The following is a 12,190-nucleotide window of genomic DNA, read 5'->3' as shown; positions in this document are numbered from 1 at the left end:
AATAACATAAACTCAGAAGGAAAAATCCTGTCTGAGTGAACAAGTCTAAAAACAATAAAATAAGATAAAATAAAATGCATGAAAGTAAAAGAAAAGTCAAGTGTCGAAGTCGCTCTCGGTCTCCGCTGCTGTTGCTGCTGAAGTGGAAGCATATAGTGGGTCCTCTGGTGCTGGGGTCGAGGATGGAGGTGCTGGAGGTACTGGCGGTGCCTGAAGAGTCCTCGGCTGCAAGACGAATGATGAGGCAACGTCTCGCTCTAGGATCTGCTGTAATATGTCGAAACGCACCATGAACTCTGTGTACTGAGTGGCCTCCGTAGCCCTAATCTCAGCAACCTCGGCTCGGACCACTCCTATAGCATTCTCGAGCCTCTCAAAGCGATCATTGGCTCTGGAAGGTGAAAACATACGCACTGGAGGTGGTTCCTCGGCCGATGGAGGGACCTCGGTGTCCATCGATGCAGGCTGAGGTTCGGGGGCGAGCTGAGATGCTCCGGCATCATCACTTTTATCCTCAGCTATCTCTGGGGCTGGTAAAACTAACGCAAAAACCCCTGTCCGAACCCTGCGGACCATGCCCATCAACCGCATCATCTCTAGACCCAGGGGAGCAGGTACACTCGTCTTCTCGGCCCCGCGAATCAAATCCAAGAGACCCATGCCTAGCACTAATCTCGTAATGTAAGGACCCGAGAAGATCACTCCCGATCTAGTGTCTCGTCACGATGCCTGATGTAATCAGCCAAGATGTGCCCCAAGTGTATCGGTGTGCGCTCTACCATCAAGTACAAGTACAGCAACTCCTGGCGGCTCAAGACACCAGTACTATCGCCACGGCCATTCACCGACCTACTCATGATTACGTGCAAAGTATCATGAGGGTCTGGTCGGGAAAAGGCACGTGGCCTTGAAAACCCTGAGCTCGTCTCGACCACGACCGCATAGCATTCCGTAAGCTCTCTCTGGGTCAAGGTTCCGGGATAATCGATGAGGTAATGCGTGCGTCCCTCCTCGGAATCTATGAATGCCTCCTCGTATAAGCCAAGTAGTATGGAGAAGCTGCGTAATGCTCAAACTATGGTGGTGTCCAAACACTCTGAACTGAATGGTGCCCAAACTGTTGAAGCTCGCATACGCTCTATCAAACTCAAACGAGGAGAGCACCTCCAGTGCAAACTCTCGGATAGCTGGCTCTCTAATTATCAACAACTGCCGCCAACCCCCCTCTGAAACAAAGTCCTCAATCTCCTTAGCGAACTCATCTCCCTGCTGAATATCTCGTAATATAGTCGTGTCCAGGAATCGAGTCTGTCCGAAGCGGAGTCTTGATAAGCGCTCATAACGGGCCTGATGTTCGGGAATAGAAAATCGCATGCCCTCAAGCTCAGAGGATGACTCACGTGGCCTCTTATCAGTTTGCTTCTTTGTCCCAGGTGCCATGATCTTCAAAATTTAAACCAAATTAGTCAAACAAGTTGATAAAACAATACTGCAGAAATCCACACGGTCGTGTGGAATTTCCGCACGCCCGTGTGGATTCACGGGGCGTGAGAAACGCACGGCCAGGTATCAACAATCCAAAAATACACATCAATAATATTTCTAACTTCGTTCTAAACATAAATCATTGTTCCAATTGAAGAAACGAAGCATTGTTGACTAGATTAAGCAATAGAAATCAGGAATTGACGAAGAAGATGAAGAAAATGAATTTACCGACGAGGAGAAATGAGAAAATAGAGAGCCGGCCGGAAAACTTGCTAAAATCCCACCAAACTGGCGCAATGGACTCGGAGAATGTTGTGAGAGTGTTTTCAAGGGAAAAAGAGTAGTGAAGAAGGAGAGAAATCATCCCCTTTTTAAACAGAACTCGCGACTTTTGACGTTCTGTGCAGCCACACGGCCGTGTGGAAATTCCTCACGCCCGTGTGCCTCACTTCAAAATCTCCACAGGGGCGTATGCACGCCCCTATGCGCTCATGGAAAAAACTCTCACTGACTTAAAACGATCTCCCACGGGCGTGCGGAAATTATCCACGCCCGTGCGCCAGACCCACAGGGGCAAACAAACGCCCCTGTGGCTTCCCTGGTCATCTGAGAAAAATATCAAGTCACCCACACGCCCGTGGGGAAATTTCCCACGGGCGTGGGCATTCACAGGCCTCAACTCCCAGGGGCGGCCGCACACCCCTGTGTTTTCTCAGGATGGAGGGAGCAACCTGCAGAGTTTCGCACGGGCGTGCCGAAATTACCCACGCCCGTGTGTGGTTCACAAGGTCATCCACAGGGGCGAGTCCACGCCCCTGTGTATTCTCGGGAAAATCTACCCAACTCTGCAGGAAGGCACACGCCCGTGTGGAAATTACCCACGAGCGTGCGCCATTCGCATGGTCGTCCACAGGGGCAGCCGCACGCCCCTGTGCCCTCTCTGGAAAAGTTCACAGTACACACCCACGGGCGTGTGGAATTTCCACACGCCCGTGTGTTTTCTCTGATTTCTAGGCCGGGATGCTACAGTACTTGCTACAGTGTTTGCTACATTAACCTACTACAGTACTATACCAGAAATACTACCGAATTCCATACTTTCATTGGGGTAACGCAAACGGGCACACGTTTACGTCGTGAATCACTTGCCTCTTCAATGATGTGCACGTTGGTGGATCTCTTGTTCTTATATGCATAAATCAAAAATGTTCGAGTGTGACGCCTTTGTGCCCCTCCAAATGAATGTGCTCACTCGAATACGAGGAGGTTGGCACACACTTTAGCATCTCACACCTGACCTATGTCTTCACGTTTGAACCTTAGCAAGATCTCCTCCAAAATAGGTGCATTATGATCCACATTGGCTTATTTCCTTCATACTCGGCCTCACAACCCTACCTGCATAAAAGTAACATAAAAACACACATATTAATGTAAAAACCTGAGAAAAGTAATGCTCAACATAAGGAATGAACGCTTCGCATTCATATCGCACAAGCACTTATCAAACTCCCCCACACTTAACAATTTATTCATGCAAAAAAACTAAACTAAAAGTACGAAAAAAAAGTAGACACTTGGGTTGCCTCCCAAGAAGCGCTTGTTTAACGTCACTAAGCTTGACGTATCTTTCTTACCTCACGGGGGTTCATGAATGAAAGTTGCCCTCTTACCCATAACTTGAAAGCTTGATGAGCAAAGTCTCTTGAGGGTAGAGGGTGTACTATCGGGCTTCGAACCACCTAGCAATTGTTCGTCCAACTCCCTTGGCTCATGTACATCTCCAACAGTCTTGGGGCATTTTCGGTGGCGTCTTCAAGCCCTCTTCATTTTCCGGAGCACCGTCTTCAAGATTTCCTGGGTAAATGTTTCCTCTCCGGTCGACCCAAGCATCAGTACTTCTTCATTGCTCTCCTCTTGGTCGAACAAACCTTCATACAGATCCGGGTTGAACATTTCTTGTATATATTCATCAACAATTTCATCAGTAGTGTCTAGAAAATACAAAGTGTCATCAAAATTGAGAGAATGTCGCATGGCTTCAGCAAGGCGGTAAGTGAGTTTATCGTCTCCGACTCTCAACGTGAGCTCTCCGCCGTCCATGTCAATCAATACTTTGGAAGTCTGCAAGAATGGTCTCCCAAGTATCAAGGGTACATCTGCATCCTTATCAACATTTAGCACTACAAAGTCAACCGGAAAAATATACTTGTCCACCTTGACAAGCACGTCTTCAATGATGCCTCTCGGAAGTCGTACCGTTCGGTCCGCCAATTGTAAAGTCATCCGAGTAGGCCTAGGCTCACCCAAGCCTAGCTTTTGGAAGAAAGTATATGGCATGACGTTGATACTTGCCCCTGAATCTGCCAATGCCATTTCCTCGCCTAAGTTGCTGATGTTACACGGAATAATGAAGCTTCCCGGGTCTTTCTTCTTGTTTGGCATGTTCTTTTGTAACACAGCCGAGCATGAAGCATCAAGCACTACTGAAGCACTCTCCTCCAATTTTCTCTTGTTGGTCAATAGGTCTTTCAGGAACTTCGCATACTTAGGCATTTGAGCCAAAGCCTCAACAAAAGGAATGTTGATGTGGAGTTGCTTGAACAAACTCAGGAACTTCTTATACTGGTCATCCCCTTGGTCATTCTTTAATCTAGAGGGATAAGGGATTCTTGGCTTGAAAGATGGGGGTGCCACCTCTTTCTCTTTGTTTGCTCCCTTCTGAACCTCTACGACCTCGGGTGCGTGTTCTTCCGGCTTTTCACTCGGAAGCCGCCCTTCAACCTCACAACCGCTTCTCAAAGCGATCGCCTTTACATGTTCTCTCGGGTTGGTTTCCGTGTTGCTTGGTAGACTCCCATGTGGCCTTTCGGAAAGAGATTTCGCAATTTGCCCCACTTGATTTTCAAGGTTGTGCAAGGAGGCGGTGTGATTGTGAAGTGTAGCCTCGATTGATTCAAACCTTGTATTTGCCGATTGAACAAATCTAGCCAAGTGCTTCTCAAAATCCGTCATTCGGGTTTCCAAACCTGAAATTCTGTTTTCCACTTGAGGGGCTTGTTGTTGTTGTTGAAACCCCGATGGCCCCATGGTCTTCTGTGGTCCTTGATTACTCCATGAAAAGTTGGGATGATTCTTCCAACCTAAATTGTAGGTGTTGCTGTATGGATTCCCTTGAGGTCTCATTCCGTTACCTACGAAGTCAACATTCTCAACTGAAGAAACATCACCTATGACGATTGGGTAATCTGAGGGAGCATGTCCTGAACCACAACCGGTGCAATTGGTCATGGCCGCCACTCTATTCGAACCTATAAGATCTAGCTTCTTACTCAAACTCTCCACTTGGGCCGCCAATGAAGTTACCACATCAATTTCATGGAGACCGGCCACCTTTTTCTTCTCTCTAGCGTTCCACTGGTAGCTATTTAACCCCATTTCCTCAATCAATTGACGAGCCTCGTCGGGGGTCTTGCTACCCAAGGTACCTCCTGCCGCCGCATCCAAGAGTTGCTTGTACTCGGGTTCAAACCATTGTAGAAGGTTTGAACAATCATCCACTCCGGGAATCCGTGTTGCGGACACTTGCGCAGGAGTTCCTTGAACCTTTCCCATGTCTCAAATAGAGACTCCAATTCCAACTGCATAAAGGATGAGATCTCATTCCTAAGCTTTGTTGATTTTTCGGGAGGAAAATAACGGGCTAGAAAAGCTTCTACCATCTCCTCCCATGTAGTGATTGATGCCCTAGGTAATGAGTGTAGCCACTACTTTCCTTTCCCCTTTGAGGAAAATCGGAAGGCTCTCAGTTTGATGGCATCATCCGTCACACCATTTATTTTCAGCATGTCACACACCTCGAGGAAGCTCTCTATGTGACTATTTGGATCCTCATCGGCCAAACCGTTGAATTGTGCGGACTGCTGCAGCATATGGATGAATGCCGGCTTTAGCTCGAAATTCTGAGCTGTAATTGGGAGACGCACAATAATTGTGTCCCCAACACTGAAGGTCTGGCATAATCGGATAGTGTCCGTTGTTGCTCATTTCGTTCTGCCATGTTGTCAGATCCTTCTACTTCCAAATCAGCTGGATTACGCTGTTCTTGTACAGGGTTTTTCCCTTTCCTTCGAAGTGTACGTTTAAGCTCAAGGTCTCCTTCAATCAATATTGATGGATTCCCTCGGGTCATAACCTGGAGCTGCACCAAAAGTAAAGAAAAAAAAAATCAGAATGATGATAGAATAAGAAGATATGAAATAGAATGAAGGGTAAATAGCTAAGAAAACAAAGTGCAAAGTATCTCTAAACGCCTACTCCCCGTCAACGGCGCCAAAAACTTGACAAGGTCCTCTTGCTTATATCCCGCGAGTGCACGGGCTTGTCCAAGTAATAATCCCGGGTGAGCGGGGTCGAATACACAGGGAGTAGGGAGTGAAAATACTTAATTTGATTCTTAGCTATGTGGAAGATCAATTGTGATAGGTGTGAAATTGATTCAATTCTCAACAATAAAATCAACAAGTGAAAGAGCAAAAGTAAGAAGAGGGTAAGGCAATCGATAAAGATGGGGTACTCGGATAATGCTTCACCTAGGATAATCGCTTCAAGTGCAAGAACTCTCTATTATGCTTCCTAATCAATGCAATGGTGAGTCGTGGAAATCCTTACATACATAGTCCCAAATCTAAGGTCAACTATGCCTAACTCTATACATGTCCCGGAGGAGAAATCGAACAATCTCAACACCTCGCACTCGCATAGAGTTGCAATAAACTCTAGGGATTCCAAGTGATAAATCTCTTCCTAAATATAGACCTAACCTTTTGGTCCAGGCGGAAGGTCCCTAGCCACAATTAAGCCCTAGATACTAAGATCCTCTGAACGCTTCACTCCATTGCACGCGCAACTAGGCCCCAGCGGAGGTTCATCCCTTAGACCACTCACTCTATTATGGCCGCAAAGAACTCAAGGAACGGAGGTAGAATCTATCACGCCGGAGGGGAAAGGGGACACGCCTGTACCTCTCGACTCACCCTCTCAACCCTCTCCAACCTAGCTTTGTCTAACGCTCGTGGTGTGTCACTCACTCACAAGGTTACCAACAAGAACTCTCAACCCTAGTGTCACTCTAGGGGAAATGTTCATACAATCAAGCATTCAAGGTTGGAACTCACAATAAACATCAATTTATTGAAAACATAATAAAGAAGTTCAATGAAACGAATACATCCTAGGGTTCACAATCATCCAAGTACCCACTAGGGGTTTAGCTCTCCATGGAGCTTAATACAATCAAAGAAATCGAATGTAAAAGCAATGAATTCATAAATAAACCCCCTCGATGGTCATGTCAATGGTCTTGTGGAGAGTCCTCTACTCGTCATCCAAAGATTCCTTCGACCGGTATAGGATACACCTCGATCGAAGCTCCCCTACCAACCTTCTTCCTAATGGAATCACGATGTTGGAGCCGTAGAACTTCTCCAAAACCTTGGCCAATACCCCTCGAAACCCTAGCCGAAGTCCTCTCACAAGTTGGGGAAAAGATGGAGAAAAGAATACCAAAATCGGGGCTGAAATCGGCTTTAGATAGGGCTGGAATCGGGCGACTGCACGGGCGTGTATGATGTCACACGCCCCTGTGGAATTTCCACACAGGCGTGGATAATTTCCACACGCCCGTGTGGATTCTCTGTTTCTCTGATTTCTCGGCCGTGCGTGGATAATTTCCACATTACTATGTCAGAAATACTCCCGAATTCCATACTTTCATTGGGGTAACGCAAACGGGCACACGTTTACGTCGTGAATCACTTGTCTCTTCAATGATGTGCACGTTGGTGGATCTCTTGTTCTTATATGCATAAATCAGAATGTTCGAGTGTGACTGCCTTTGTGCCCCTCCAAATGAATGTGCTCACTCGAATACGAGGAGGTTGGCACACACTCTAGCATCTCACACCTGACCTATGTCTTCGCGTTTGAACCTTAGCAAGATCTCCTCCAAAATAGGTGCATTATGATCCACATTGGCCTATTTCCTTCATACTCGGCCTCACAACCCTACCTGCATAAAAGTAACATAAAAACACACATATTAATGTAAAAACCCGAGAAAAGTAATGCTCAACATAAGGAATGAACGCTTTGCATTCGTATCGCACAAGCACTTATCAATCGCTCTATGGATTCCCTTGGTTCCTCATTGCATTACCCACAAAATTGACATTCTCAACCGAAGATGCATCACCAATAGAGATTGAGCAATCGGAGGGAGCATGTCCTCCACCACACCCGGTGGAAGTAGTCACAGCAGCCACTCTATTTGAAGTTAGAAGATCTAACTTCTTATTTAATGATTCCTCTTGAACTGCCAATGAAGTTACCGCATCTATCTCATGGAGCCTGACCACCTTTTTCTTCTCCATAGCATTCCATTAGTAGCTATTTAACCATATTTCTTCAATTAGTTGATGGGCCTCACCGGGGCTCTTGCTACCTAAGGTACCTCCTGCTGCCACATCTAAGAGTTGTCTTGTACTCAGATTCAACCCATTGTAAAAGGTCTGAACAATCATCCACTCCGGGAATCCGTGTTGGGGTTACTTTCTGAGGAGATCCTTGAACCTTTCCCACGTCTCAAATAGAGACTCGAATTCCGACTGTATAAAGGACAAGATCTCATTCCTAAGCTTTGTAGATTTTCTGGGAGGGAAATAACAGGCCAGAAAAGCTTCTACCATCTCCTCCCATGTAGCAATCCATGCTCTAGGTAATGAGTGTAGCCATGCTTCACTCTCCCCTTTAAGGAAATGGGAAGGCTCTCAACTTGATGGCATCATCCATCACCCCGTTTATCTTAAGCATATCACACACATCGAGAAAGCTCTCTATATTACTGTTTAGATCCTCATCGGCCAAACTATTGAACTTTGCGGATTGCTGCAACATATGGATGAATACCGGCTTTAGCTCGAAGTTCTGAGCTGTAATCGGGGGATGCACAATACTTGATTGTGTCCCCAATACTGAAGGTCTGGCATAATCGGATAATGTCCGCTATTGCTCATTTTGTTCTGCCATGTTTCATATTCTTCTACTTCCAAATCAGCTAGATTAGACGATTCTTGCACAGGTTCTTCCCTTTTCTTCTAAGTGTACGTTCAAGCTCGGATCTCTTCAATTAATATTGAGGGGTTCCCTCGGGTCATAACCTGGAGATGCACCTAAAAGAAAGAAAAAGAAATCAGAACGATGATAGAATAAGAAAAAATGAACTAGAATGAATGAATGAATAGCTAAGAAAACAAAGTGCAAAGTATCTCTAAATGCCTACTCCCTGGCAACGGCGCCAAAAACTTGATAACGCCCCTTGCGTATGTCTCGCAAGTGCACTGGTTTTTTGAAATAATAAAATCCCATATGAGTGGGTTATCGTATCCACAAGGAGTAGGGAATAAAAACACTTAAATTGTTTCTTAACTAAGTAAAAGATGAATAGTGATATGTGTGACAAGATGTGAAATAACAAAAGTAAAAGAACAAGAAAGAGAGCACAAGTAAAGGAAAAGGTAAGGCAATCGATATAAATGGGGTACCCAGATATTTTTCTGACTAGGACAATCATTTCAAATGCAAGATCCTTCAATACATGGTTCCAAATCTAAGGTCAACCATGCCTAACTCTATACATGTCCCGAGGAGAAATTGAATAACCTCTCAACATCGCACTCGTATAGAATTGCAATGAGTTCTAGGGATTCCAAGTGATAAATCCTCTTCCTAGATGTAGACCTAACCCTTTGGTCCAGGTGGAAGGTCCCAAGCCACAATTAAGCCCTAGGTGCTAAAATCACTTCAACGCTTCACTCCGTTGCACCCGCAACTAAGCTCCAACGGAAGGTCATCCTTTAGCCTATTCACTCTACTATGACTACAAAGAACTTGAGGAAATGGAGGTAGAATAAATCACACTGGAGAGAAAAGGAGAAGCTCCACTACCACTCGACTCACCCTCTCAACCCTCTCTAATTTAGCTTTGTCTAACTCTAGTGGTGTGGCACTCACTCACAAGGGTTACCAGCAAGAAATCTCAACCCTAGTATCACTCTAAGGGAGTATTCATACAATCAAACATTCAAGATTAGAACTCAAATACAACATCAATTAATTGAAAGCATAATAAAGAGGTTCAATGAAACGAATACATCCTAGGGTTCACAAATACCGAAGTACCCACTAGGGGGTTTAGCTCTCCATGGCGCTAATTACAATCAATGAAATCAAATGTAAAAGCAAAGAATCCATAGAAAACCACTTCCATAGTCGTGGCGATGGTCTTGTGGAGAGTCCTCTACTTATCCAAGGGTCCCTTTGTCCGGCCTAGGATACACCTCGCCGGATCGGTGCTGACGAAAGCTCTTCCACTAACCTTCTTCCAAATGGAGCACGATGTCAGAGCCATAGAACCTCTCCAAATCCCTAGCGAATACCTAACAAAACCTTAGCTGAAGCCCTCTCTAAAGTTGGGGAAAATATGGAGAAAAGAATGTTGAAATCAGGCTGAAATCGGCTTTTAAAGGGCTGGAATCAGGAATCCACACGCCCCCGTGGGCGCCCCTGTTGATTTTTTCACACGGGCGTATGGAATTAGAACATGCCAGTGTGGATTCTCTCCTTTCATCCTTCTTCGGCCGGCTGTGAACAATACCTGCTACAGTGTTTTGCTACAGTGCCTTGCTACAGTATCTACCCAAAACACTCCCGAATCCATGCTTTTACCGAGGTAACATAAACGGGCACACATTTACGTCGTAGATTGCTTTGCTTCTTCAATAACGGACATGTTGGTGGAGATCTTGCTATACATGCACAAGCCAGAATGCTTGAATGTGACTGTCGTTGTGCCCCTCCAAATCATTGTGCTAACTTGAATACGAGGAGGTTGACACACATTCCCGCGTTTCGAACCCGACTTATGTCTTCACGTTTGAACCTTCTCAAGATTTCCTCCAAATGGTGCATTTACGATCCACATTGGCTTCTTTCTCTAATATTCGGCCTCGCAACCCTATTTGCATGAAAGTAACATAAATACACACATATTAGCGTTAAAACTCGATAAAAATAATGCTCATCATAAGGAAAGAACACTTCACATTCTTATCGCACAAGCACTTATCAGAAACCATGTCTAATTGTCATTCATTTCAATGTCAACAATATCAAATGTGACATGGAAAAAGCAATTGTTACCATCTTTACCCGTCACACCCAATAAAATGGCCATGTATTTCCCAAGCGAGTGAGTACCATCAATGAACAACAAGGGCTTTCAATCACTTTTAAAGCAAATAATACATACATAGAAGGAGAAAGACGCGTGCCTAAATAGATTGTAGTCCTTCTGGACAATGGCAAAGCTACCATGGTTTGTCTCCATCATCTTACTTGTATACCACATAAGTAGTTCATAGCTCACCTCTTCACTCCTTTGAAGAACACCACAGGTAACCTCTTTCTTTAACCAAGCCTACTTATATGATGTAGATTAACACTGTGATATAACAATATATCACATTGAATGTCAAAATCCCTGTACAATGGGCAATCTTTCAGCTTCTATATCACATGCACATTGACCCAATTCTTGCACATTTTCGGGTGCAAGGTCGTGTTGATATTACCCCTGCATACGTGTGTAGGTTATATCTCTTGATTCTAAACATCTCATGGTTGTATTATTTTGATGTGTGGACACTCCACTGGTAACCCTTGGAGGCACGTTGGAAAATCACTCGCTTTGGATAATTCCTTTGGATTGCATAATTTTGAAGTGAGTCCTTCAAGTGTTCACCATCACAAAACCAGCCATCGACTTCCAGTGAGACACTTTCAGAATGGTCCGACAAAGATCGTATCAATACGACCCTTGCAGTTTGTTGTTAGTTTCGCAGCATACATAGGTTGTAGGATATGCTCTCTGAAAATGAATCCCTATAAACACCATACATAAGATTTGTAACAAATGAAACCAACAGGCATCATGTTATAAATGGAAACAAATTAAAGTGAAGGGACTTAAAGGGAAGAGTCGCATAAGTAGATGAACTATTTAGGGTATTACTCCTTTATATTATATTTTACTAAAATATTATAGAATATCCATTTCTAATCTGTTGATATATGAAATGGATTAAAAACATATATTTTATAATATTTTAATAAAATGCATTATAAGACTTCCATATCTAATCCGTTGCTATGTGAAACTGATTAAAAACATATATTTTATAATATTTTAATAATATTTTTAATAATTTTATAATGTTTTATGCACCATTTACTCTTTAAAACATGATCATGTATCATAACGCTCTTGAAAATTCTCCTCATCGAAGTGAATTTTCGATGAAGAACCCACTCCCACTCTTGCATGTTTGCTTGAAAGATTTTTGATCAGCATTTGTCCTACAAGCACATAAACAAAATTCAAGCAATGGAAAAGCTCTTAATTACAAGATGGGCATAAATCAAGCACTAAATTTAAAGAGTAAATGGTGCACAAAACAACATGATCATGAATCATTATACACCAATTCCACAATTTTCACATACCCCCTCTCATGTCTACAACCCAATGAAGCATGAAACCCATTGTCATTCAAGGAAACCAAAGCAAGATAATGTAATTAGCCCA

General features: G+C 44.1%; 2 non-coding genes across 2 annotated transcripts; both read left to right on the top strand.

Moving 5' to 3' along the window:
- The first annotated feature begins 5,055 nt into the window (after positions 1 to 5,055).
- On the top strand, positions 5,056 to 5,162 carry LOC120268186. The gene has a single exon (XR_005538853.1). It is a non-coding gene; the product is annotated as a small nucleolar RNA R71 (small nucleolar RNA).
- Positions 5,163 to 8,079: 2,917 nt separating this feature from the next.
- LOC120268035 lies at positions 8,080 to 8,186 on the top strand. Its single transcript, XR_005538705.1, has one exon. It is a non-coding gene; the product is annotated as a small nucleolar RNA R71 (small nucleolar RNA).
- Positions 8,187 to 12,190: the final 4,004 nt, after the last annotated feature.

The sequence above is a fragment of the Dioscorea cayenensis genome, chromosome 8 (assembly GCF_009730915.1).
Source record: "Dioscorea cayenensis subsp. rotundata cultivar TDr96_F1 chromosome 8, TDr96_F1_v2_PseudoChromosome.rev07_lg8_w22 25.fasta, whole genome shotgun sequence".
NCBI lineage: Eukaryota > Viridiplantae > Streptophyta > Magnoliopsida > Dioscoreales > Dioscoreaceae > Dioscorea > Dioscorea cayenensis.
This window is presented reverse-complemented; position numbering and strand designations above follow the sequence as displayed.